The sequence below is a fragment of the Tachypleus tridentatus genome, chromosome 2 (genome assembly GCF_004210375.1).
Source record: "Tachypleus tridentatus isolate NWPU-2018 chromosome 2, ASM421037v1, whole genome shotgun sequence".
Classification (NCBI taxonomy): domain Eukaryota; kingdom Metazoa; phylum Arthropoda; class Merostomata; order Xiphosura; family Limulidae; genus Tachypleus; species Tachypleus tridentatus.
The window spans coordinates 134,759,782-134,787,300 of NC_134826.1; the positions used below are offsets into that span (position 1 = coordinate 134,759,782).

Consider the following 27,519-nt stretch of genomic DNA (forward strand, 5'->3'; position numbering starts at 1 on the left):
CGTTATTTTACACTGTACTTTCATTCTAAATGTATTAGTTGGTACCGAATAAATAATAAAAATAAAAAAAACGTGTTAATTTTTCAAATGCAATTTTTACCCATTAGAAAGTTTAGAACATTTGTAAGGGTCACTTGCTTTGTAAATGTACCATAATGTTTATTTATTTACTCGTTTTAACGGTAAAGGAATTTTTGCACCAATCAATGTGCGAGATCTTCTCCCAAATTAAAACATGATTAGCTACAAAATAACTAAGTCACACAGAAATTAATAACACGTTTGATCTTATACGAACCTAACTATTACATCATCAAAATTACAGTTATTCTTTCCTACCTGAAGCTACCTGTTAATGAGCAGACCACCACGTGATAAAAATATGAATAGAGTAAATACGTGATTTAAATAATTAAATAATAAGTAATTACTACAGAAATTAAAATATTAATATCACATTTAATTACCCGTAGTGGCTTAGCGGTAAGTATTCGGACTTATAATAGTAAAAATCAGGTTTCCATACCCAGTTTAGATAGTCCATTAGTTCGTTTTGTGCTTAACTAAAAACAAACATATATATTCAATCATTTATTTAACTTGGACTATAATTCTTCTGCAATTCTGAGTGAAAACAATGACGTCACATCTTAGTAATAGGTAAATACACAATATTGTGTCATCCAAATTTTGTGTCACGTTTTTTTAATTGGGTAAAAAAGTGTATATAAAATTCATCGACTGTGTTCTAGCTTTCACTAAGACATGCCTCTGCTTAACGTTATCTCAAATAATAGTAAATTTAAAAAAAATTATACAGATATTTTATTAAATATACTTACGAACCACTTAAATATACTTGTAAGATTTTTATATCATGACATATATAGAGTCCCCTCCCCAGTGACACAGCAGCATGCTTGCGGACTTACAACGCTATAAACCGGGTTTCGATACCCGTAGTTGGAAGAGCACAGATAAGCCATTGTATAGCTTTCTGCTTAATTACAAACAACAAGAGGACCATGAAAGGACCCGGTCATGTGACTGTTTTGAAGCAAGAGGTTTTCAAATGTGGGGCAAAAATTAAAAAAAACAAAACAACATCAAACAAAACATTCGCACACAAAACGAGTATTATACAAGAATATTAGAATATGAATATCACATTTAATTGTCCTTAGGTGCTTATCGGTAAGTCTACATACTTTTAACTCTAACATTCTGGTTTCGATACTTGTGTACCTTTTCAATTTCACCGCTTGTGTTATTTAAATTATTGTGATACATTTTACTGGTTGTAATACTTTTAAGATATTCTATAATATAAAAACCTTGGACGAAGAGAAAAGATGAATTCATTATTATGTTAAACCAGAGGGAAAAAAATCGCTTCTTCGAGGACAGTAGTTATACAGAGCGGAAGGCATATTTATTTAATAAGCTCGATATTTCTTTAAACTACAATACGTAATACTGATAGCATAAAAACTACATTTTACATACTTTTATCTTTAAGTCCTTAACCATTTTAAAGTAATTGTACGTTTACTTTCGAAAATATATCTTTCATATCTATATCTATATATATATATAACATCTTAGTCGTGGTTCCTATATATTTGGAGAAGACAGACACTAAAACACGTTAAAGGTTTTCGAGAGATTGAATTAAATAGTTTCTTATACTATTGTCACTATTCCTCCAACCGACGGATTCTCAACGTCACACTGTCATCTTTGATCACGTGATACAGTTATTGTGCTTTGCTGCTTCCAGCAATGGTGAATGTATCAAAACTGGTTTTAGCATGCCCGCTTTTCTGCTTTAGCTAGTTTTGAAGGTGTTTCACCTTACTCTCGATAGTAAGCTAGTGTTAGACATAACATAAACCAGCCCTGACGTTTCGACCAAAATCATAAAACGATGTGGTGAAATCACAGGCCAAATGCAGGAATTGGTATTCCATTAAATGTTAGCGTTGATGTAATAGACGATGCGGTTCCAGGTCTAGTTTTTTGATGAACTAAAAAGTTTTTTAAACATATTTCAAACAATAGAACAACTTTTCTTGTTAACATTGACCTAATAGGCACCAATTCTTTCTTTAGAACTCGTACGAGAAAGTGCAGAGTTATCACAAACATCTGATTGTAAACTCTCTACGTAATTTTGGTCTAATCTTCTACAAGCCTTTTTTATATGCCCGTCCGTATATTTTGTCCCGTGTAATTTAACTTTAATAAACAGAACCACAGAACTAATTTTTTTTATAAGAAGGTCTTGAAATATATATCTATCTACCGAATGAAAACAACAACTACAAAATGAATTTTCTTCCCACACATTTGCTCGTTTTTAATAACGTAAAATAAATAAGTCCTAAAATGCTAAATCAGTTTGGCAATTCTATTTGTTCGTGAGTTTCTTTCTTCATGTATCAACGGTACCGATTAACTGTAAGGTGTCTTCCTGCTACAAATATTAAATGCACTCCGACAACTGGAGCGTTGGTTAAATTTAAAGATTCTTTTTCGACAGATTATAAGACGAAAAAAACAACAACAACTTATGATTGGAACGGGAAATTTAGTTTCGGTTTTTCTCCGTGTTATTTATATTCGGTTCAACAAAGAGTGCATTTTTCTCATCAGCGTCGTTTGTAGCTATTTTTCAACAAATAATGCTACTTATATCTTATATTTTAAACTACAACTGCTTTGTGAGGATAAAATCTTTTTTTTTACTGATTTATACTTTAAATTTTTTACTTCGGAAGATGCAGCAACTTTTCATGTTTCCATTAGTGTGATTTAAACAGCGTTTTTGTTTTAAATTTAGTGTCTTTAAAAGTAAATAGTTTGGTGATGTTAATCGTGAAATAATTAATCTTACGTACACTCTGCCCGCTATTTCTTGACTGTGACATCATTAGAAAGACAGTTTTACGCTCAAGTATTAAAACTAATTATGCTTGAATAAAATAACAAGTATGTATTTGAGATCTTTATTACGATGTCCCCTTTATATTGTTATGCTACAAATTGTTACTATGTCTATAAACCAGGCCCGGCATGGCCTGGTGGTTAAGGTACTCGACTCGTAATCTGATGGTCGCGGGTTTGAATCAATGTGTTAATGATTTTAATAACTCGATTATCGTGTTAACATGTGATCTCAATTTCAGGGCCCAGCATGGCCTGGTGTGTTACGACGTTCGACTCATAATCCGAGGGTCGCGGGTTGGAATCCCCGTCGCACCAAACATGCTCGCCCTCTCAGTCGTGGGGCGTTATAATGTTACGGGCAATCCCACTATTCGTTGGTAAAAGAGTAGCCCAAGAGTTGGCGGTGGGTGGTGATGACTACCTACCTTCCCTCTTTTCTTACACTGCTAAATTACGGACGGCTAGCGCAGATAGCCCTCGAGTAGCTTTGCGCGAAATAAATACGTATTTTAATTTCAAATGTAAATTACTTTCCACATATTAAGAACTCTTGAAAAAAAAGACGAAACTTTTCAGTTTCACTTTACACTTGTTTATTTTTATTCATACTTTACATTTCTATCTTCAATCACACTTACCTCTACACGTTCCCACTTTTTATTTCCCATTTGCACAGTTTATATATTTTAAATTTCCTTTTACATGTTTTAATAGGCACGATACCCGCCTCGCAACCTGTAGGTCGCGGAATCGAACCATGTCATGGAACATGCTCGTCTTTTCAATTGCGTTATAAGAGTGACCAAACCAAACCGTTCAATTAGAATATCTACCTTCCCTCAAGTTTATAAGCTGAAAGTTAAGGACGGCTTTCTTTAGTAACTGTCGAGAGTCTCTACGTGAAATCCACTAAAACAAATAAATAATATTTTCGGTCTCTATTCATACAATTTTAACCTGCAGTTTCCGTCTGTACATTTTTAAACACCAAATACGATATTTTATAGATTTAGTATGCATAAAGATTGAATAAATTAACTAAATAATTCACTTTAGATTTCACTTAACTAGGTATTCGTCCATCTAAAATGTAAAAATATCCAGTGTGAAATAAAACCTACTATATTGCCAGTCGATGTAATTGGTATTATACGGTTGGTTCTAAAAATATTGCTAATAACTAAAGCCAAATTAATTTATTTATTTCAGAGAAACAGCAATACATTAAGCTATGTTCTCAGTAACAAAACTGTGTAGCGACTTTTAATCCATCTTGTATTAGCAGACCAGATAAATACTTCATAGAAATCTAACTAAACAAACCCAGCTCTATTCTGAAGCGACTAAAAAAATAGCGATTGCTCTATGTAATATGGTGTTTAGAAAACCACATTGAGCTGTTGATGGCTTATAAACCAATGAACAGGCATTTCCATGGCATTATAAGTTACAAGTTCTTTTAACTACTGATGACATATCTCTATGACCATGACTTTTTATGACCCTTATGTCTTTTTCTTCCAAATCTATTTGTTTTTCACGGATCATACGTGGCAAACCTCTAGCTGTTTGTTTTCAAGTGAACAACTCAAAAAATAAAGAGACATAACTTCTTAAAAAAATATAACAGAGAGTTATAACCCAATAAAACTTCATAAAATACTTGTAACATTGATTCTAAGTTTCACACTTGTCATATTGTAACTATAATTTTCATTCATATAAGCCTTGACCTATCACACCAGAGAACGTTTTTTGTTTTAAATAGAGTGATATATAAATATATATATATGTGTGTGTGTATACATAAAATCATACTTATGAAGTTGTTAAACTTTTTTATAACTTTGAAGACAGTCCCCTATTTGTGGTCAATGAAAAATAGCCATAAAACGATTATAACAAACCGCTGTGTTCACCAGTTTTTAAAAACAGGCTGTTTAGTCTATGGGGAAAAAAAGTCTATTTTAGGGATTATTCAACGTTAGCTGTTCTTGCTATACTATTTCCGCTTCGCTATTGGGAGTGATAGCTTCTTTCAAGGCTCTAATGAGGCAAAATTAATTAAAACTGTACTGTGTGCACCTGTTCACTGGTGCTAGCGGGTAAAAACTTCGTGCCTTGCCTCCACGCGCCACATTTTTTTTTCATCCTTTTTGGAGCGCGCATGCCACACGCTTTTACATTAATTCACGTGCAGTATGAATTCTAATGAAAATTGCCCTCTAGGGCTAAACCAGTCGTGGTTGTCAGACTCAAATTATTTGTATACCATTCGTACGGTTTTATTCTTTTATTCTGATTTCAAGTTAAATACTTAAGTAAAGACAGGCGGAGGTTAAAAGGACGTTGCTTTACTCACGAGATACACGATTAATGACATATAATTCAGTTTCTCCGCTTTCATTTCTCTTCCGACATATAAATCAAGATTAAATAAACTTAGCAGTCGTCCTTTGAATACAAACCATGTTTTTAAGTCAACATTTGAATACTTAAGAGTGGAATTTAGGGACACTGACACTTTCGAGTTAGTCTCTTACTAAGGCAACCAGCATTCGGTACTAACTATTTATCGGCTGTTTTGTTTAATTACCAGTATAGGTATGCACGAGATCTAGCTGGTGAGCCATTAACATAAATAATGTTGTTTTTTTCCTGTATACGACAAGGAACCGAAATAAACACTTGAAACGAAAGGATCGTTTTTCTACATGAGAAAATAAAAACAAAACAAGTAATTACAGAAGGGCGAGTGAATCACAACAGAAATTATATTTTCTACCTGAGTCGATTAGCTCCCCGTAACACGACTTGACAAGTGTGCCCCTGGGTGGTCTGTATCCTGAGTCCTCGTATGGGTTCAAATCTAAGATGGTAGGAGAACCCATAATTAGAACCCATTATTACAAAGGGTAATGGTTTGATTTTAACAGAACATTTGTTAATCTAAACACATCAGCATTCGAAATAGCATTTGAAAACAAAGATATAGATTTCTGTGGTGTTACTACTGGTTAATTGTCACTATTTATCACAGTTAAGCAAGTGTGGTTTAGGTTTTATTTTCGGTGCTACGTTTGTTGTTGTTTTTCAATCTGTAATGTGAACGTTACCCACAATTCAGACTGTGAATATGGGGTTACGTTATGGGGGAAATAAATTTTGGCTGTGACGCATAAACAGCAAACTTTGCTATTTCATTAACTTCTTTTGTCCGTAGATATCAAGTTATATGATGACTTCCCATAGTTGACAGCAAGTAATGTTTTAGAACTATCCAGTATAGACGATGCTAGAATGGATGCAGTTTATTAGAAATGTAATAGCGCGATCTAATGTGTTTATATGTTTATTACAACGTATAAACAACAGTCTTTTCAGTTAAGGATCTACTGAATAGATCGTACATGATCTAATTTAGATCAGAATGGGTTGATATTAAACCCATCCAACATATTTAGAACAGGTAAGTACAACTTAGATGTCATAAAGATTTATTTCTCTGAGTTATGTCATTTAGGTTGGAGTAATTTCATCTAGGTGATTTTAGGATCGGTGATATTAAAATGAAAAAATCCGATGTAGTTAGGGTAACACAACAAGCTTGAAATATTCTGAAGAAGTAAAATCTTAGTCGTGGTGGATTTCAAATCTACAATTCTATTTTCATCAAATGTTTTAATCAATTAAAAATACACCGTACAAGGAATACCACTATTCATGGTTTACACTCTGATAACTATAGACGATGGAATTTTCTAGCTTCACAGATCAGTGTGACACTGACAATAACTAGAATACAGGTCTTAGTTTTCACTTCTGAAAGTTTCTAACTTCACAGATCAGTGTGACACTGACAATAACTAGAATACCGGTCTTAGTTTTTACTTCTGAAAGTTTTTAACTTCACAGATCAGTGTGACACTGACAATAACTAGAATACAGGTCTTAGTTTTCACTTCTGAAAGTTTCTAACTTCACAGATCAGTGTGACACTGACAATAACTAGAATACCGGGCTTAGTTTTCACTTCTGAAAGTTTCTAACTTCACAGATCAGTGTGACACTGACAATAACTAGAATACCGGTCTTAGTTTTCACTTCTGAAAGTTTCTAACTTCACAGATTAGTGTGACACTGACAATAACTAGAATACCGGGCTTAGTTTTCACTTCGGAAAGTTTCTAACTTCACAGATCAGTGTGACACTGACAATAACTAGAATACCGGTCTAAGTTTTTACTTCTGAAAGTTTCTAACTTCACAGATCAGTGTGACACTGACAATAACAAGAATACCGGTCTTAGTTTTCACTTCTGAAAGTTTCTAGCTTCACAGATCAGTGTGACACTGACATTAACTAGAATGCCGGTCTAAGTTTTTACTTCTGAAAGTTTCTAACTTCACAGATCAGTGTGACACTGACAATAACTAGAATACCGGTCTTAGTTTTCACTTCTGAAAGTTTCTAACTTCACAGATCAGTGTGACACTGACAATAACTAGAATGCCGGTCTTAGTTTTTACTTCTGAAAGTTTCTAACTTCACAGAACAGTGTGACACTGACAATAACTAGAATACCGGTCTAAATTTTCACTTCTGAAAGTTTCTAACTTCACAGATCAGTGTGACACTGACAATAACTAGAATACCGGTCTTAGTTTTCACTTCTGAAAGTTTCTAACTTCACAGATCAGTGTGACACTGACAATAACTAGAATACCGGGCTTAGTTTTCACTTCTGAAAGTTTCTAACTTCACAGATCAGTTTGACACTGACAATAACTAGAATACCGGTCTAAGTTTTTACTTCTGAAAGTTTCTAACTTCACAGATCAGTGTGACACTGACAATAACTAGAATGCCGGTCTTAGTTTTCACTTGTGAAAGTTTCTAACTTCACAGATCAGTGTGACACTGACAATAACTAGAATACCGGTCTCAGTTTTCACTTCTGAAAGTTTCTAACTTCACAGATCAGTGTGACACTGACAATAACTAGAATACCGGTCTTAGTTTTCACTTCTGAACGTTTCTAACTTCACATATCAGTGTGGCACTGACAATAACTAGAATACCGGTCTTAGTTTTCACTTCTGAAAGTTTCTAACTTCACAGATCAGTGTGACACTGACAATAACTAGAATACCGGTCTTAGTTTTCACTTCTGAAAGTTTCTAACTTCACAGATCAGTGTGACACTGACAATAACTAGAATGCCGGTCTAAGTTTTCACTTCTGAAAGTTTCTAACTTCACAGATCAGTGTGACACTGACAATAACTAGAATGCCGGTCTAAGTTTTTACTTCTGAAAGTTTCTAACTTCACAGATCAGTGTGACACTGACAATAACTAGAATGCCGGTCTAAGTTTTTACTTCTGAAAGTTTCTAACTTCACAGATCAGTGTGACACTGACAATAACTAGAATACCGGTCTAAGTTTTCACTTCTGAAAGTTTCTAACTTCACAGATCAGTGTGACACTGACAATAACTAGAATACCAGTCTAAGTTTTCACTTCTGAAAGTTTCTAACTTCACAGATCAGTGTGACACTGACAATAACTAGAATGCCGGTCTAAGTTTTTACTTCTGAAAGTTTCTAACTTCACAGATCAGTGTGACACTGACAATAACTAGAATACCGGTCTTAGTTTTCACTTCTGAAAGTTTCTAACTTCACAGATCAGTGTGACACTCTAGAAACGCGTGGATTAAAATGTATTAAGTGTTTTATCGATGTAACCTTACTGGCTTAAAGTATAACATTGGAACTGATGAATACAATTACTTGTTGTGTTTTTGTTACTTGTTTATTGCGTGATAAAGAAAACAGCCAGTTACGTTTTTTGAATTGCTTAGAGCCTAAAAACAAGAAAAACCGAGTTATAACAGTATTTATTGCTTGTAAATAAACATTTAATTACTGACAGAATAAACTTTGAAAACCAGATATATTTGTGTGTAAATCGTAACCAGAATAAACAAAATTTGAAGTCTTAGCACAACCTATATATGCTCCGTTTTGGAGATGTAACGTTTTCCTTTAAAAATTATATTTGATGGTCATCCAGTAATGGTTTGATCAAAACATAAGATTTCTGAACCCTTTTTTTTTTACATACTGCTTTACGAAAAACACATAAAATGTTTCATCATTAAAGGACAGTTAAAAAATTAAATTCTAGGTAAATGATAAAAAACAAGTATTTTTAAAACATGAACAATGTAAAGAGAGTTTTGGGACATGTAGTGGAGCGATATAAGCCTAACAATAAGCTTTACTCAGAACAAAAATGCAAATATGTAATCAGGCGGGAAAAGTAAACCAAACACAATGTTTCTTCACACAGAAATTGATTCGACAAAGACTGAAACTGTATATAACCGATTCTTCAACATTTTTAGCCAGTAGATGATTGATAGGCAAACATTTCTCACACGAAAAGTTATTTTGAAAGTCGTTTAAGTAATATATGTTCGAGTAAGAAAAATATCTTTATAGAAGAATAATTCTTGTTTTCTAGTAGTTACAGCCTAACAGTAACTGAAACAAAATTAAAAACGTTTTTATCATTAATGTTTACATCTTAGCAGAAGTCAACCAAGGGATGTATTGTTATTGTTTCTTTTCACATGTTCGTCTGATATAAATAACGTTTCATTAAAGACTATGCAACTCAGTCGGTCTAATTAGCTATGGGGCAAAAACTCTTGTCCACAAGTAATCAAACAATAAAGCATAATTGACATGCGATTATTCATTTTTCCTACTGAGGGCTTCTACTGGGTCACTTGATAACGCTGACTTCAGTTATCATTGTTTTGTTTGTGTGTAGGTGGGACTTGATATCACACCTGTAATAGGGCTAAAGGTATTTCGCGTTTTTTTTGCTTTTCGTTCACAAGCCTGGCGTAGTTAGTGATTAACATGTCAGTGTATGGACCCGGAAGTCCATGGTTTCAGTCCCGTTGTCGCAAAATTATGCTTCTCCTTTTATTTCCGAGAGTATGCTATAAGAGGGGCGGTCAAGTTGAGCTATTTGATTGAGGTCACTTAATAGTTGCCAGTGGGTGCTTGTTGCTAGCTGCCCTCCCCTCTAGTCTATCAGTTCAAAATTGAAGGACGGCTAGCGAAGATAGCTTCTGTGTGGCTTTGCGCGAAGAAACAAACTGTTATTTGGGCCTATACTAAAGTGTCTCATAAACGTAAAATAAAAACGGTCAACACACGATCATTGCGTGGTGCATGGTGTTGTCGACTCCACGCTCACATCTCACGTATAAACACGCATCTAATGGGCTGGCTGCCTTGAAGTCTGTCGTAATAGTTCATATAAAATTAATGTGTAGCAAAGAAGAACCTGGTGGTTATCTTTATGTTACCTAGTTCATGATAAATATTTAAAAACTACCGACAGGTATAAGTCTGGCTACCCTGTGAGAACTTCCATTCTGTGAGAAATTAGTGGTCAAAGCCCATAAATTCCACGTGAGCGATGCTGAATTTAAAAAGTAGAACCAAGAGTAGGCAAACTGTGACTAAACAAAAAAATTGATCGTTGTTCTGTACATCAATATGTTTATAAACATAAACAGACACTGAAGGAAACGTCGCACGAATTTATGGTTTGCCATAGTCTACATTTAACTACAGTTTCAGTTTTGTTGTTTTTAACAATTACTAAGAAATGTTCGTAAGACATGTCTGAAATACAGTCATCTAGCACGAGACCTGCACCACCTGTTACGTATGAACAGGAACATGCATGCATCAAATACGTATAATCTGTCGTTCGGAAGTTATTTTTCTTTGTCATGAGTTTTCCATAGTGCTATAATGATATGAAACACACGTACTCAACCACCCATCTACAGTGAAGGAGGGCGTATAAGAAATTGAGGCCAAAAAGCTTTAAAGATCTGAAACAAAATGAAGTCATTTTTTGTCGCTTCTTTTAAAATGAGATCAAGTAGAATCAATAAACAGTTAGCTTTTGGAAATACAGAACACGAAAAAGAGATAAGGGAAAGTTTATCCAATGTGTGGAATTATTCACGACTACATGGTGTCTCTTGAAAGACGGGGTAAGGGTAATAAACACCTATCGGTACGACTTGTTCGTATCGGATCTATAATGGATAGGAAACTCTTGAAGATATATTTTCAGTTTTCACTGAAGTTACAACATTGACTAGTTTGATTTGTTTTGAATTTCGCACAGAGCTAAACGAGGGCTATCTGCGCTAGCCGGCCATAATTTAGCAGTGTAAGACTAGAGGGAAGGCAGCTAGTCATCACCACCCACCGCCAACTCTTGGGCTTTTCTTTTACCAACGAATAGTGGGATTGATCGTCGCATTATAACGCCCCTACGGCTGAAAGGGCGAGCATGTTTGGTGTGACGAGGATTCGAACTCGCGATCCTCGGATTACGAGTCGAATGCCTTAACCGTCAGGCCATGCCGGGCCTCATTGACAAGTATAGTTCTTTTAAATAAGGAGAAAATGACGAGGTAGTATGAAGATGTTACTTGTTTACAGTTAGACATAAAGCTGTGCAATGGGCTACCAACACTGTGCCCATCAAAACCGGATTTTTAACGTTATCAGCCTTCAGACTTAAATGCTATGAAAGATGTTATTGGAATACAAGACAAATTTAGCTTCATTATATTACATAGTTTAATATCAGACCTTTTTTACTTTCCGAAGTCATAACAAACAGTTTGGACTTTGAATTCGAAATATCTTTATAGAATCTACAGTTCACAAACTTAATAAGGGATTGATATTAATTTCATTTGGAGATATTTTTGTATCTTGAAACATGGAAACTTTTGACTGTTTTAAATCACAAAACAAACGTTTTTTAAATGAAGAAACTGCCCGAACAAAGAGTATTTCATGGTAAATTTAATGAACATATTTGAGAGACAGAGAAGGCCTAAAACTGATGCAGAACTATACAGATCTGCAGGATAAGGGAGACTAAAACACCACTGGAGTGTTTACTGCAGGGAAAAAATATAGGGACCGATGATTCTTTGATATTAACACCCAGTAAAAATAGATTCATTAAACGAGAAAAGTTTGTTTTTGAATTTCACGCAAAGCTACACGAGGGCTGTATACGCTAGCAGTCCCTAATTTATCAGTGTAAGACTAGAGGGAAGGCAGCTAGTCGTCACCACCCAACGCCAACTATTAGGTTATTCTTTTACCAACGAATAGTGGGATTGACCGTCACATTATAACGCCCACACGACTGAAAGGGCAGCCATGGTGTGTGTGATGGGGATTCGAACCCGCGACTCTCAGATTACGAGTCGAATGCCTTAACTCACCTGGTCATGCTGGGCCTCGCATATTAACAAAGCTATATAATGTTGAAATGGTTATGAGTGTATACAAATAAGCCGTATTTTTTCTAAGATTGGAATTATATGTGTATGGCGTAATATTAAATGTGTTATGTGTTTATATATCCACTTCGTCAATGACTCGAAACTTCTGTATTCATTCACTCGTCAGCTCTTAGTCTCTATATTCGAATATTCCCTTAACGCCGCTTAGTCTCTTATATAATTGTCTCTGCATCCATTCACTCAACCTCTCTTGATCTCTCTATGTCTAACCCCCCGCAAGTACAGCGGTATATCTTCGGATTTACAATGCTAAAATCAAGGGTTCGATTCACCGTGGTGGGATCAGCAGATAGCCCGATGTGGTTTTGCTATAAGAAAACATACACTCTGTATTTCTTCATTCAATAACTATCTTTCTCTTGTATAATTTCGTTTATCCATCTATTCAAAGAAGAATAATTTATTTTTCCACAATTTGCTTATTTGGTTCTGAAAATAATTTCTATGAATTCATTATCATTAATTGTTTTGTATGTTAACTATTTTTTTCTATTGTATTAGATTCTTTCTTTAGGGGCAACAGTAAGCTGTAAAATACATTATTTTGTAAACATAATCACAATTTTTTCGAATAAGAAAGCGAATTTTACACGCAAGGGAAACATCTAAGAACGAAAGTAAAAACGAACTTCTGTGACAAAATGCTCATGGAGAAACATATATGTTTCCATCATAATTCTTTCCAGCTTTGCGACTCGAACACACAGAGATTAGTTAATAAGATATGATGCTTTGGTGTATACCAAAAACGTTTCCTTATAAGCTTAGTAGAGGGCGTGGTAAATTTTCTTAAAAGCTGCAAATGGAAGCTCGAATGTCTGATGTCCATCATAAAAGAAATGCGAAAATATAAAAACGTCTGTGGATTTTTGTTTTGGCTTCTTGAAAACGTTCTGAATGCCGTATTTTTATATCAACTTGAAGAGTAAAAATTTAAAGAAAGGGGGCAACAAATGTAGGTAGATACATGCATGTTTAAATATGTTGCTTCATTGACTGAACCAAGAAAATTATACATGATACTAAACCGCGTTTATGGCTGCTTTATGCAAACATAAATCAATCTATTAAAACTCGAACGACGCTTACATGTAGCGTGTAATTTTCTTTAAAGCGCTATTAATTCTGACTTCTCTTCATCTATTTAAGTCCGTTAACTCTGAAGACAGTACGTACAGTTAAGAAAATATTATAGCCACGAGGCACCTGTTTTTACAACTTCAGTTTCTCAGACACCTGCCTCGTTTAGTAGTTTTTCCTGTCTTACCTGTATTGCACACGCCTCCTCTAGGCCTTTCAACAGAGTAGATATTGCACAGAAAACCGTCATTGTATAATGGTCTATTTGCATGTCGACCAAACAAAGAAACAATTCAAAAGAATTAATATACATATGTATTTACGCACATATATATGTACTAAAACATGCATAAGAAATGCAAGATTCGTACGTACAGTTGTGCTCCCACACTTTCGTTATTATTTCTCGTGTAATTTTTTTGCATGGCATTTATTATTAAGCATATTTCTACAAAAGACAACAGGTTCTGTTTAGTAGGATACACTCTGTTTGGAAACACTGAAACAGCCGAGTCTTTAGCTTGAAGTGCATTTAAAAAAGAAACAACAAAAATATTGTTGACGTGAAAGAGAAAGAAACATGAATAATTTCCGTAATGAATTAAGTTTTCGATTTGTGAGTTGGATATAAGTGTAAAATTATTGCACTAACTATTTATTTATTTCTCTTTCTCTCTTATTTGTTGTTTAAAGAAACAGACACGCTCTGAGCCTCCCACAGTCACGTGATACCAACATTTTTCTAGCGTGTACTTCGTTCGTATCTTCCGAATATTTGTAACTAACTAGTATATACTTTTTGTTACGTAATACCAAAAGGTAAAATTCAACAACATTTTTCTAGCGTGCACTTCATTCGTATCTTCGGGATATTAATAAATAACGACTATGCCTTTTTTTTTTTTTTTTGTTACGTTACGGAGCCGTTAGATTACTGAAAACATTAATCCAAGTAGTTATAAACATTTATTCTGTAATTATAATAACATTCAGCACACTTTCGATCCCTCAACTTTTCCCATTTACCTTTGTTGGCACGAGAGGGCGTTGGTTTTACGTGATAAATGAACCTTTCACTATCGTAACTATTCACATTATCATAAAGTTGTTTGAAGGAAGTTAGTTACTCGTGAAGACATGTGACAAAAACGTTTTGAAAGTAGGTTCCGGAAAAAAAGTACAAAATGATCAAAGTAACTCTTAAATGAAAGCTATATTTCCAGTTAAGAATCCAAAAAACAAATAAATAAATAAAAGACCATTCATGAAATTGAGGGAATCAAAATATATTTTATTTCATAATTTTGTGTAAAGCCACACGAGGACTATATATGTCCCTAACTTTGTACTACCAGCTTCCACTTAACAGCAGCACCCACCAATAAGTGGTGGAACTTAACCACCACACTTATAGAACAGCCACAAAATGTATAATGCTTTGCAAACTAGGAGTCTATGAATTCACAGTCTGGGTTTACTAACAACAGGCCACTCCCAGTTCCGGAAATCAAGTTAAGCTACAGTTACAGAATAGGAAATACTTGTGGATTATTGTTTGTAGTTAACCACAAAGCTACACGAAGGACTAGTTGTGCTCTGCTCACCACGCGTATAGAAACCCAGATTTTAGTGTTGAAGTCCGCAGACATACCGCTGTGCCATTGGGGGGTAGTGTTTGTGGAACAAACTCTAGTTATGTTTGCTAAGCAATTCCTGATTATTCGATTTTACGAGCATATATAATGAAGAAATATAAGTTTTGTTAAGTTATTCAACAGCCATTGCATTAGAAACATCATATATAGATCCACGATCACCTGTAGGTATTATAATTACTTTTTTTTGACATGCGTGTTTAGTATCGCAAGTATGACAAGAGGTATGATAGTGAATCCAAAACTGTTAAAATGTAATAAATTTCACACAAAACTACGCGAGGGCGATCTGCAATAGTCGTCCCTAATTTAGCAGTGTAAGACTAGAGGGAAGTCAACTAGTCATCACCACCGACCGTCAATTCTAGGCTACTCTATTACTGACTGTCCTATTTTAAAGCCCTCATAGTTGAAAGGACAACCATGTTTGGTATGACGGCGATTTGAACCCGCGACCCTCAGATTAGGAGTCGAGTGCTTTAACTACCTGGCCATGCTGGGCCTTGTGTAAAGAACTAGAACAAACTAAAAAAAAAAATTGCGTCAACCCCTATGAAAATCTTTTCTAGTGTACGCAGCTTTCACTTGTTTCTCCTGAGTTCACAACTGCTTATTGCTTTTACAATGTATTTTACCCACTTCACTACTTCTTACACTTAAAATATATCGTCACTATCTGCACTAATGATTTTTAAAAGTTATACTTTTGAACGATTTTTCTGCTTAATATTTTCTTATGTTCTTCGATTCGCGGACAAATATATAGGACTCCAGTCCGTCAGATTGTTTGTTTGTTTGTTTTTGAATTTCGCACAAAGCTACGCGAGGGCTATCTGTGCTAGCCGTTCCTAATTTAGCAGTGTAAGACTAGAGGGAAGGCAGCTAGTCATCACTACCCACCGCCAGCTCTTGGGCTACTCTTTTACCAACGAATAGTGGGATTGATAGTAACATTATAACGCCCCCACGGCTGAAAGGGCGAGCATGTTTGGCGCGATGGGGATGCGAACCCGCGACCCTCAGATTGCGAGTCGTACGTCTTAACACGCTTGGCCATGCCGTCCGTCAGATCTTCAATAAACAAATTTATCACAAAACTCTTAGAAGGCCCGGCATGGCCAGGTGGTTGAGGCACTCGACTCGTAATCCGAGGGTCGCGGGTTCGAATCCCGGTCGCATCAAACATGCTCGCCCTTTCAGCTGTGGGGGAGTTATAATGTGACGGTCAATCCCACTATTCGTTGGTAAAAGAGTAGCCCTAAGAGCTGGTGGTGAGTGGTGATGACTAGCTGCCTTCCCTCTAGTCTTACACTGCTAAATTTGGGGTGGCTAGCGCGGATTGTTCTCGAATAGCTTTGCGAGAAATTCAAAACCAAACAAACTCTTAGAACATTACAGAGAGCCTGGGGGGAAAAATACAGCATTTTGTTACACGCAGTTAAGTTAGCCACTTGCGGTTTGTTTCATTCTTGCGAATAAATATTCATTATAGGATCTCTTCAATTTTTTTTTTTGGAAATTAGCTAAAGAAAACGAGTTGACATGCGTTACGAAACAAATTAGATATAAACCTTTGTTTGTGTAATTTCGGGTAAAGTTATTCGAAAGCTATTTACGATAGCCGTTCCCTAGTTTTAGTGATAGACTAAAGGAAAGGCAGACAGTAAACATCACTCATTGACAACTCGTGGGCTAATCTATTCGACTACTGGTATTTGACAGTGACTCTTATAATGCATCTACTACGATGCACGAGTTATTGTTTTTTCGGTAATGGAACGAGAACCACGGTAGCTTTGATTTACAATGTGGAACACAAACCATTGTCCACATTGGTCAGTTTGTGATGGTGTATTAATAAGTTAAGGTTTTAGTAGTGTCTTTTTCTGCCTGAAATATTTCTTGTCATGGGGTAACTGATCTAACGACCTGTACCTAGATCAGGAAGGAACCACCATCAGCATATAGTCTTTCTTAAATTAAAGTAGATGAGGTGAAAGGTTGTTCAGTTCGCTCTGTTCTTATTTAACTAGCTTATTTTTCGCGAACTTTAACATTGTAATTTATATGAACTTTTGTCGTTTAATAGATTGAACAGACAAGACCTCACGCCGTGGTTTAGCGGTAAGTTTCACAGTTTACAACGTTAAACTTTGAGTTTCAATACCCGTGATAGGCAGAGCTTAAACAGTCCATTGTGTACTTTTGTGCTTAATAGCGAACTATTGGAACGTATGTCAAATTTCATAATGATTTTATTTGTTCCTTATGAAGACAGGTCCATCAAGTATTGAAAGGTTTGGCATTTGCCAGAGTTGTTTTGTTGCTTGGTTTAGAGTTAAACACAGAGCTACATAATTGGCTATCTGTGTTCTGCCATCCACGAGTATCGAAAACTGTTTTAGCGGTGTGAGATCACTTGGGGAGGGCTACCACCAGAGTTATAGGTGACCAATCCGGGCCTGCTTTCCCACACTAACGTTGTATAAGAAAACCATACCCTCGACAGAAGGTTCTTTTACTCCTGTGTAAACCCATTCTTCTTGCTGCACCTGTTTTTTTTTTTTTTTCATAGCTGTATGAACCTATTTATCTTTTCTTATTACTGCGTGATAAACGTGAACAGTTGCTATGCAAACATATCACCCTTCTCTTACTATTACGTATTAAACACAGGTAGGTGCTATGTAAAACTATATTCTTCGCTTGCTATTGCCTATTAATAAACAGGTAGCTACTATGTCAACATGCATTCTTCTCTTACTGCTAGGTATTAAACACAGATAGGTGCTGTGCAAACATATGTCTTTATTTTACTATTTCGTATTAGAAACAGGTAGCTGCTGTGTAAACATACATCCTTGTCTTGCTACTGCGTATTAAGCACAGATAGCTACTGTGCAAATATGTATCCTTCTCTTACTATTACGTACTAAACACAGGTAGCTGCTGTGTAAACATACATCCTTGTCTTGCTACTGCGTATTAAGCACAGATAGCTACTGTGTAAACATATATCCTTCTCTTAATATTACGTATTAAACATAGGTAGCTGGTATGTAAACATGTCCTCTTTCTCTTGGTATGTGTTAAACATGGATATCTGTCGAGCAGATTAATTACAGGTGTACTACACATTTTAGGAGTTATGTTGCTACAGTGTTACAGCTCTATTACACATTTTTAGGAGTTATGTTGCTACGGTTTTACTGGCCTATTACACATTCTAGGAGTTATGTTGCTACAGTTTTACAGGCATATCACACATTCTAGGAGTTATGTTGCTACAGTATTACAAGTCTATTACATACTCTGGGAGTTATGTTGTTACAGCGTTACAGGTCTATTACATATTCTAGGAGTTATGTTGCTACAGTGTTACAAGTCTATTACATACTCTGGGAGTTATGTTGTTACAGTGTTACAAGTCTATTACATATTCTAGGAGTTATGTTGCTACAGTGTTACAAGTCTATTACATACTCTGGGAGTTATGTTGTTACAGCGTTACAGGTCTATTACATATTCTAGGAGTTATGTTGCTACAGTGTTACAAGTCTATTACATACTCTGGGAGTTATGTTGTTACAGCGTTACAGGTCTATTACATATTCTAGGAGTTATGTTGCTACAGTGTTACAAGTCTATTACATACTCTGGGAGTTATATTGCTACATTGTTACAGGTCTATTACATATTCTAGGATTTATGTTGCTACAGCGTTACAGGTCCATTGCACATTCTAGGAGTTATATTGCTACATTGTTACAGGTCTATTACACATTCTAGGAGTTATGTTGCTACAGTGTTTCAAACACAGTATGCGATCTCTTCCTCGCAGTCCTATCAATCAGGTGGAACAGAATGACAAGCAGTCCACACAGATATTTACGAGACAGACATTCTAAGAGCAATAAATCATTATATTTATTCACACACAGCGTGCATGTTAGGTTACAGAAGAAATGTTGCCCACCTGTAAGTTGTAATCAACACTTTCAAAGGAGATATAAGAGTAGAAAAGATCGATCGTGTCAGGAGGTAAAGCTGTTCCCCAGGGAATAAAGTTATGAAATATTTAGAAATGTCAGTCACGAAGTTTTGAAAACACGAATGTTTATAAGTTGGTGAAATTAAAATACACTATAGCGTCCAATACGAGAGAACGCTACGTGTGTGGGATCTGAATAAATATTCAAGTTGAACATGAAAGAATGGAAATAGGCTGGAATTGAACTTCCTAATTTGTTCGTACAAGCCACTCAAAGTTAGCTAAAAAAACTACGTGATAAACGAAAACTTGGCACATTTGTAAATCACACGTTTTATCTTGATATTCAAGACACTTTCTACGTCTTCAGTTTCATTAATCAAAATCAATGTTTTGTGCTGTTTTCCCACTTGAAAAAACTACGTTTTTTAATTTAGTATTTCATGTCAGTACTTCGTATAACCTTCTCAGAATGAGCAACAAATTAGTGCTCTGTTGGGACCGTAAGTCGACACTCAGGTATAAAGTAAGTTGTATCACGCCATTTGAATAAATCTTTGGTTTAAAGTTCATTTTCTGTTTCTCTTATTTTATGCTATGTAGGTTAGATGCACGCAATGAGAATTATCTGATTACGTTGTATAGTGAGAAAATACACACCGACTGTTTCAACTCCACCCGTTTCTTGCAACTGCAAACGTATAATTTCTGGAACATCATCTTTAATTATAAAGACCATCTTTTTAAGCTAGGAGACTACAGTATAAACGTCTTTTTTTAATAACAAGTAAACCTCGTGAGCATCTTCTGCGTCGCATGTGATGGTTCCTCAACAATACCTGTATTTATATCATTAACAACGTTTTGGTTCGATCTGATAAAAACTTAAATCCAAATAAGAACAGACAACTTGTTCAAATACACAGGTTTCCGAACAGCTAAGCTTGTGCACAGACTAGAAATGAAAAGAAAATCCTTTTCTCTATGCGACAGGTCTACAAGAGTAAGGTTGTGATTCAAAATTGGGCTTAGTAACAGCCAAGATACGTATGTAAAAACAGCCCGCCAGAAGTTATGGGATGGTTAAACCCAGCCATTCCAGAAGTTAAAACATTGGTAAATCCTCAGATTTTCCAAAAGTTATCGAATGGTTAAACCCAGCTTTCCTGGAAGTTAAGACATAAGTAAAAACTTAGACTTTCCAAAAGTTATGGGATGGTTAAACCCAGCCTTTTGAGAAGTTGAGATATGGTTAAACTCAGCCTTTCCAGAAGCTAAGACATTGGTAAAACATCAGGCTTTCCAAAAGTTATGGGATAGTTAAACCCATCCTTTCCAAAACATAAGGCATGGTTAAACCCAGCCTTTTCAGAAGTTAAGACATTGGTAAAACCTCAGACTTTCCAAAAGTTATGGGATGGTTAAACCAAGTTTTTCCAGGAGATAAAGTATGGTTAAAACTTAGCCTTCCAAAAGTTAAGGTATGGTTAAAAACCAAACTTACCAGCAGTTAAGTGACAATTTAAAAGTTAAAATTACCAAAAACTATTTCGTGGTTATGTCTTAAATATTCTAATAATTACGTTTTTCTTAAAGCGCACACTTACCTGAGATAAGTTGTAATTAATACCCTGGCTTACTAAGTTGTGGTTAAATTCATGACTTAACAAGAGTTAAATTAGGACTAAAATCTAGAATTTAAATTATGGTTCCATTTTTATACGAGCTTCTACTGACAACTGTCTCTTGGAGGACTAATGTTTATAAATCAAGCCTACTTTTAATCATTTTCGGACTTATGTTTCACTTTACTGGATCTTACAAAGGAACTTTTTGGATTTCATTTCCTAATCTTGTCTGTTTCTGGATAGGGTGTTAAAGTTTCGGATTCTTTTTTGTCCGATAAACATGTTGTTGTATTTGTATGAATATTAAGTTAATTATATGTTAATAATCCTGCTCAGGTTTGTATATAGAAATACCATTCAAAGAATAGACGTTAATAACGTCAATCCTAAACAAGACACATTAACATCCAAAGTAACTCCGCTGAAGACCCACCCCCTTGACACGTCATAACCGGGCTGCCATTATCGTCAGCCGTTCACAGCCACTCCTTCTCGTGTTGAATAACTACTCTTAGAACAAATACTGAGTTCATTTCGTTAAAGGGCTGCGTGTATAGTAACACCAAAGATAATCTCAAAATTATAAAATATACTAGAAGATATTGCTGTCTTTTTTCTTTGTCCAAACACTCAAATTTCCACTTCTAATTTGTTTGTGCACAGCAAATGGTATATATATATATAATCCAAAAACTGCAAGTCGTCATGTTTACCACTAATCAACCGTGTACATAGTAAGCACACTTGCTCTCTCTTTACTATCTACGAAGAGTTAAGGGTATATTTTGTATACGAGTACATTATTTGTGTCACAGAAAACATGAGGTTGGAAAACAATAAGAACACAGTATTGAACTTTAGGAGGATTAAAACTAGGACTGCTTAACTTAATAACAGCATGTAAGATGTCGAAACTTAACACGTTATTGTGTTTGAGAACATATCAGAATGATAAGATGAGCTGCTATTCTTCTAAGAAACGTTTGTTCTCTTAAAACAACAACTGTACGTATAGGGAAGAAACTTGAGGTACGTAAGGGAGGAGTAGATAAAAAAAATGGTGGAACACGTGACAAAATGATCACAAATGGAAGAAATTTATGACAGGAAGATGTTGAATTTGAGATTATTTAAAAATAAAAATTCGTGAGAGAATTTGAAAAATAGAACGAAAGATTAATAACTAGAAATGAAAGGTGTGGAAGAAAAATAACAGATAGTGTGAACCACCGTTACAAGCTGTTTGATTAATAGTTACTGTAGTTAGAAGGGGTCTTCCCGGGTAAATAGAACACCCACTCTCTTCGTGCACCTGGCGTCCTTTCAAAAGTGTGTATTTCAGGTGCACGCTGTTTCATTCTCGATGTACTTCCATGCTTTTTTCGTGTTTTTTTTTTCTTACTTAAGCCACAGCAACGATTGCGTTTGGTACAGACAAACAAAGAGAAAGACTACGCGTGTATGTGAAAACAGCAGGAGGTCATGAAAAGGTGTTACATTTCCCACACGGACATTAAGAAGGACACAATGGCCCCTGGTTCCACAACGCTCAGTGCAAGTGGACTCGTGGCTCGCGCTTGTCATAGTTTATAAGCGAGACTGACATACACCGTTGCCACATGCAATGCTCTATCCATGTCCCAGCAATTAGATCAAAGTCTCGTTTCAATGCACATGTATGGACGTATTCGACTGTTACGGTTATTATTGTATTAATAAAAGTGGATATCCACAACAACACAGCTCGTCATATTTATTTCAATATATGCTATAAACTAAAGGCAGGAAATTTCTGTAAAATAATATCCTTATAAAATCGCTTGATTAATCTTAAGCCTTAAACGAAAATTAGATTTTTCTAAATTCATTTCAATGCTTTCAAACTAATTCATTCAAAACGTTAACCACAATATTTTCGAATTGTACTTCCGATACAATAAAAAGATAATTATTTATATTACTTCGAAATAACCCCTACCCCCAGTGGCACAGCGGTATGTCTACGTACTTGCAAAACCAAAATTCGAGCTTTGATACCTGTGGTGGGCAGAGCACAGATATCGTGTAGGTTTGTACTTATCTACAACAAACAATGTACTTAGCTCTATATCATTGGATGACTGATTATGGAACAAGTAATACAAGTAATCTAAGTCTTGCTTTCAAATGACTGATTATGGAACAAGTAATACAAGTAATCTAAGGTGGCACGTCTTGTTTTCAAATGACTGATTATGGAACAAGTAATACAAGTAATCTAAGTCTTGTTTTCAAATGACTGATTCATCCTTAAGCTTTAACATAATTGATCTATCTCCAAGTACAAAGATGTCTGATTCTTCCTCAAGTATTAAGATGCCTGATTCTTCTTCAAGTATTAAGATGCCTGATCCTTCCTCAAATATTTAGATAGCTGATTCTTTCACAAGTATTAAGATGCCTGATTCTTCCTCAAATATTTAGATGTCTGATTCTTTCACAACTTTTAAGATGCCTGATCCTTCCTCAAATATTTAGATAGCTGATTCTTTCACAAGTATTAAGATGTCTGATTCCTTTACAAGTATTAAGATGTCTGATTCTTCCTCAAGTATTAAGATGCCTGATACTTTCTCAAATATTTAGATAGCTGATTCTTTCACAAGTATTAAGATGCCTGATTCTTCCTCAAATATTTAGATAGCTGATTCGTTCACAAGTGTTAAGATGCCTGATTCTTCTTCAAATATTTAGATAGCTGATTCTTTCACAAGTATTAAGATGCCTGATTCTTCCTCAAGTATTAAGATGCCTGATCCTTCCTCAAATATTTAGATAGCTGATTCCTTCACAAATATTAAGATGCCTGATTCTTCTTCAAGTATTAAGATGCCTGATCCTTCCTCAAATATTTAGATAGCTGATTCTTTCACAAGTATTAAGATGCCTGATTCTTCCTCAAATATTTAGATGTCTGATTCTTTCACAACTTTTAAGATGCCTGATCCTTCCTCAAATATTTAGATAGCTGATTCTTTCACAAGTATTAAGATGTCTGATTCCTTTACAAGTATTAAGATGTCTGATTCTTCCTCAAGTGTTAAGATGCCTGATCCTTCCTCAAATATTTAGATGTCTGATTCTTTCACAAGTTTTAAGATGCCTGATCCTTCCTCAAATACTTAGATAGCTGATTCTTTCACAAGTATTAAGATGTCTGATTCTTCCTCAAGTATTAAGATGTCTGATCCTTCCTCAAATATTTAGATAGCTGATTCTTTCACAAGTATTAAGATGTCTGATTCTTCCTCAAGTATTAAGATGTCTGATTCTTCCTCAAGTGTTAAGATGCCTGAACCTTCCTCAAATATTTAGATAGCTGATTCTTTCACAAGTATTAAGATGCCTGATTCTTCCTCAAATATTTAGATAGCTGATTCGTTCACAAGTGTTAAGATGCCTGATTCTTCTTCAAGTATTAAGATTCTGATAGCTAAGATTCTGATTCTTCTTCAAGTATTAAGATGCCTGATTCTTCTTCAAGTATTAAGATGTCTGATTCTTCCTCAAGTATTAAGATATCTGATTCTTCTTCAAGTATTAAGATGTCTGATTCTTCCTCAAGTATAAAGATGTCTGATCCTTCCACAAGTATTAAGATGTCTGATTCTTCCTCAAGTATTAAAATGTCTGATCCTTTTTCATGTATTAAGATGTCTGATTCTTCCTCAAGTATAAAGATGTCTGATCCTTCCTCAAATATTAAGATGTCTGATTCTTCTCAAGTATTAAGATGTCTGATCCTTCCTCAAGTATCGATCTCTATTCTTCTCAAGTATTAAGATGTCTGATTCTTCCTCAAGTATAAAGATGTCTGATCCTTCCTCAAGTATTAAGATGTCTGATTATTCTCAAGTATTAAGATGTCTGATTATTCCTCAAGTATAGATCTCTGATTCTTCTCAAGTATTAAGATCTTTGATTCTTTTCAAGCATTAAAATGTCTGATCCTTCCTCAAGTATTGAGATGTCTGATTCTTTCTCAAGTATAAAGATGTCTGATCCTTACTCAAGTATTAAGATCTCTGATTCTTCTTAAGTATTAAGATCTCTGATTCTTCTTAAGTATTAAGATGTATGATTTATCCTTGAGTATTAAGATATCTGATTATTCCTTGTGTATTAAGATTTCTGATTCTTCTTCAGGTATTAAGATGGCTGATATATTCCTCACGTTTTATGATGGCTGATATGTTTCAGGTTTTATGATGACTGATCTTTCCTTCCACTAAAGACTGTTGATCTACTCTCAAGTATTAAGATGTTTCACTCATCTGCAATCTTTACAGATGGCTGATTCATGTTTCTATCCTACAGCTTTAAAATGGCTATCTATAAATAAACCTAATTGATATGTTATTCAGCCTTAAGATAGTATTATACTCGAGAGATTTAAGACGTCTAAAGTATTCTCAAGGTTTATGATGGCTTGAATGTATCCTCACGTCTTCATTTTACTTTAAATTTTGATGTGTGATCCATTTTTGTGTAGTTATGAAACAAACAACACTTGACATCGCTGAGGTTTGGAAATGTCTTGTTTACTTTTGGTTTAAAATAGACACTCTTTTCTCAGACTTTTTGTATAAGGTTGATTTATACTGTTGCTTTAAAGTAGCTTTTCATCAGATCTTGAACAAAGTTCATCTGTTTGCAATTTTTAAGATGTTTAAGTTACCCCAAAGTTTTAAATCTTCGTATTTAAACAAGCTTGGTTCGTTCTTTTGTTTTAATAAGGCTAGGCTAATCTGAATATGTAAAATAGATGACATTTTCGAAAATGAACAAGAGTTATATATTAAACATCCTAAATCGTTTTATCTACTATCAGTTGTGAGAAAGGAACTCTGTCACGAAGCTTTACTTCAAGCTATATACAAATCTGGACGTGTCTTAAAAAGCTTAAACTCCCTTCACAATTTGGCATTATGATTTCTTTTAACTATATCCTTAAATTCTGAAGTCTGATGTTTTCTTTCACAATCTTTAGAAAGACCAAACCATTTTCATACTTGAAGAAGATTGATATAATGATGACAGGATAATAATGTATCGGAAAACTGAATTTTTACGTATCTGCAGCTATGAAGAACGTATTATTAGCGATGAATTGTCATTGTACTTTTTCGGGTAACGGAATGCTAATTTGTTTCATTCCAAAACTAAAAGCAAACATGCATTATTTATTCCACGTGGATTTTTATCGAGTGAACATATAATTATTTATAAATATTGAAAATATTTAAATGGACTATTAGCCTATTGCAATTTTGTGTTCGAGTCTGATAAATATGTATAGATCTGTTATATACAACAAATGTATGAAAAACCTTCTTTAAATACTTTTTGAAATACAAGCAAAAAAGTAGTTGTCCCAAGAAGGTTACCCAGCAGGGCCAAGTGGTTAGGACACTGGACTCGTAATCTGAGGGTCGCGGGTTCGAATCCCCGTCGCACCAAACATGCTCGCCCTTTCAACCGAGGGGCGTTATAATGTGACGATCAATCCCACTATTCGTTGGCAAAAGAGTAGTCCAAGAGTTGGCGGTGGGTGGTGATGACTAGCTGCCTTCCCTCTAGTCTTACACTGCTAAATTAGGGACAGCTAGTGCAGATAGCCCTCGTGTAGCTTTGCGCGAAATTCTAAAACTAACAAACTCGCAATCTGAGGGTCGTGGGTTCTAATCCCTGTCACATCAAACTCGCTCGTCCTTTCAGCCGTGAGGGCGTTATAATGTGACGCTGATTCCCACTGTTCGATTACAAAAGAGTAATCCAAGAGTTGGCAGTGAGTGGTGATGACTAGCTGCCTTCCATCTAGTTTTAAACTACTAAATTAGGGACGGTTAGCGTAGATAGTCCTCGTGTAGATTTGCGCGAAATTCAAACCAAACAAGAAGATTGTAATGTCGAATATACGTGAAATGAATTCAACTATTCTAGAATTCATTGAGCGTCTTAGAAGAGCTGCTGAGACACTTTCTTTCTACAAAGGCATTTAGTTATAAGAACGTTTAATAAATCCAGATGACATTCTGAAGTTTGTGAAGAGATAAAACTGAGACGCCCGCGATTCGAACCTGAGATTTAGCTGACCAAGCTGATTATTTAGCCAATTGAGAGTGTTATTTGAGACATGATTAGTTTAGTTCAAGTGACCAAAATACCTCACCGTTAGCAGAATCGGGAGTTCGAATCTTGCCTGATGTTCATTTTTACTTTTTTAAGAAAAAGTGCTAAGTTCACAGAAGAGCGTGCCATTTCTGTATATTGCAGTGTTTGTTGACCTTCGAGTTCGTTCGACAGAAACAATCCCATCTTGATAAAAAGTTTAAAGTGTAAATGCATAAGTTTTATAAAAATCTACATTTATCATTTAAACAAGATAACCAAAGCTTCAATTATGGGCATTGTATTTAAAAGATAAAATCAGTCTAATGAGATTCTTTAATGATCTTACGAGATTTATTAGCACAGGTTTAACATAAATTTGTGTATCATACTTGTCTGTTTAATGCTTAGCTGATTAGTCATTTTCAAATATACTGGTAAGGTGTTCACGTGACTCATAACATTCTAAACTAAAGATATTTTCTTATTAGATGGATAGATACGTACGAAACTCAGAACCATAGGCACACGTTTATACGTATGTGTAAATAACCCCACAGAAATTATTCACTGTCTTTCGCGAAATAAAACCAAAATAGGGCGGTAAAATGATTCTCCTTCAATTCTATTTC

The 27,519-nt window shown here is 35.1% G+C and overlaps 1 pseudogene across 1 annotated transcript in view; it reads right to left on the reverse strand.

The window, feature by feature from the left end:
- Positions 1-5,690: 5,690 nt before the first annotated feature.
- LOC143245611 (one cut domain family member 2-like) overlaps positions 5,691-27,519 on the reverse strand; it is a 36,649-nt pseudogene continuing 14,820 nt past the window's right edge. Inside the window, exon 2 of the transcript XR_013025646.1 lies at positions 5,691-5,818. The product of XR_013025646.1 is annotated as an one cut domain family member 2-like (transcript). The remainder of the gene's footprint in view (positions 5,819-27,519) is intronic.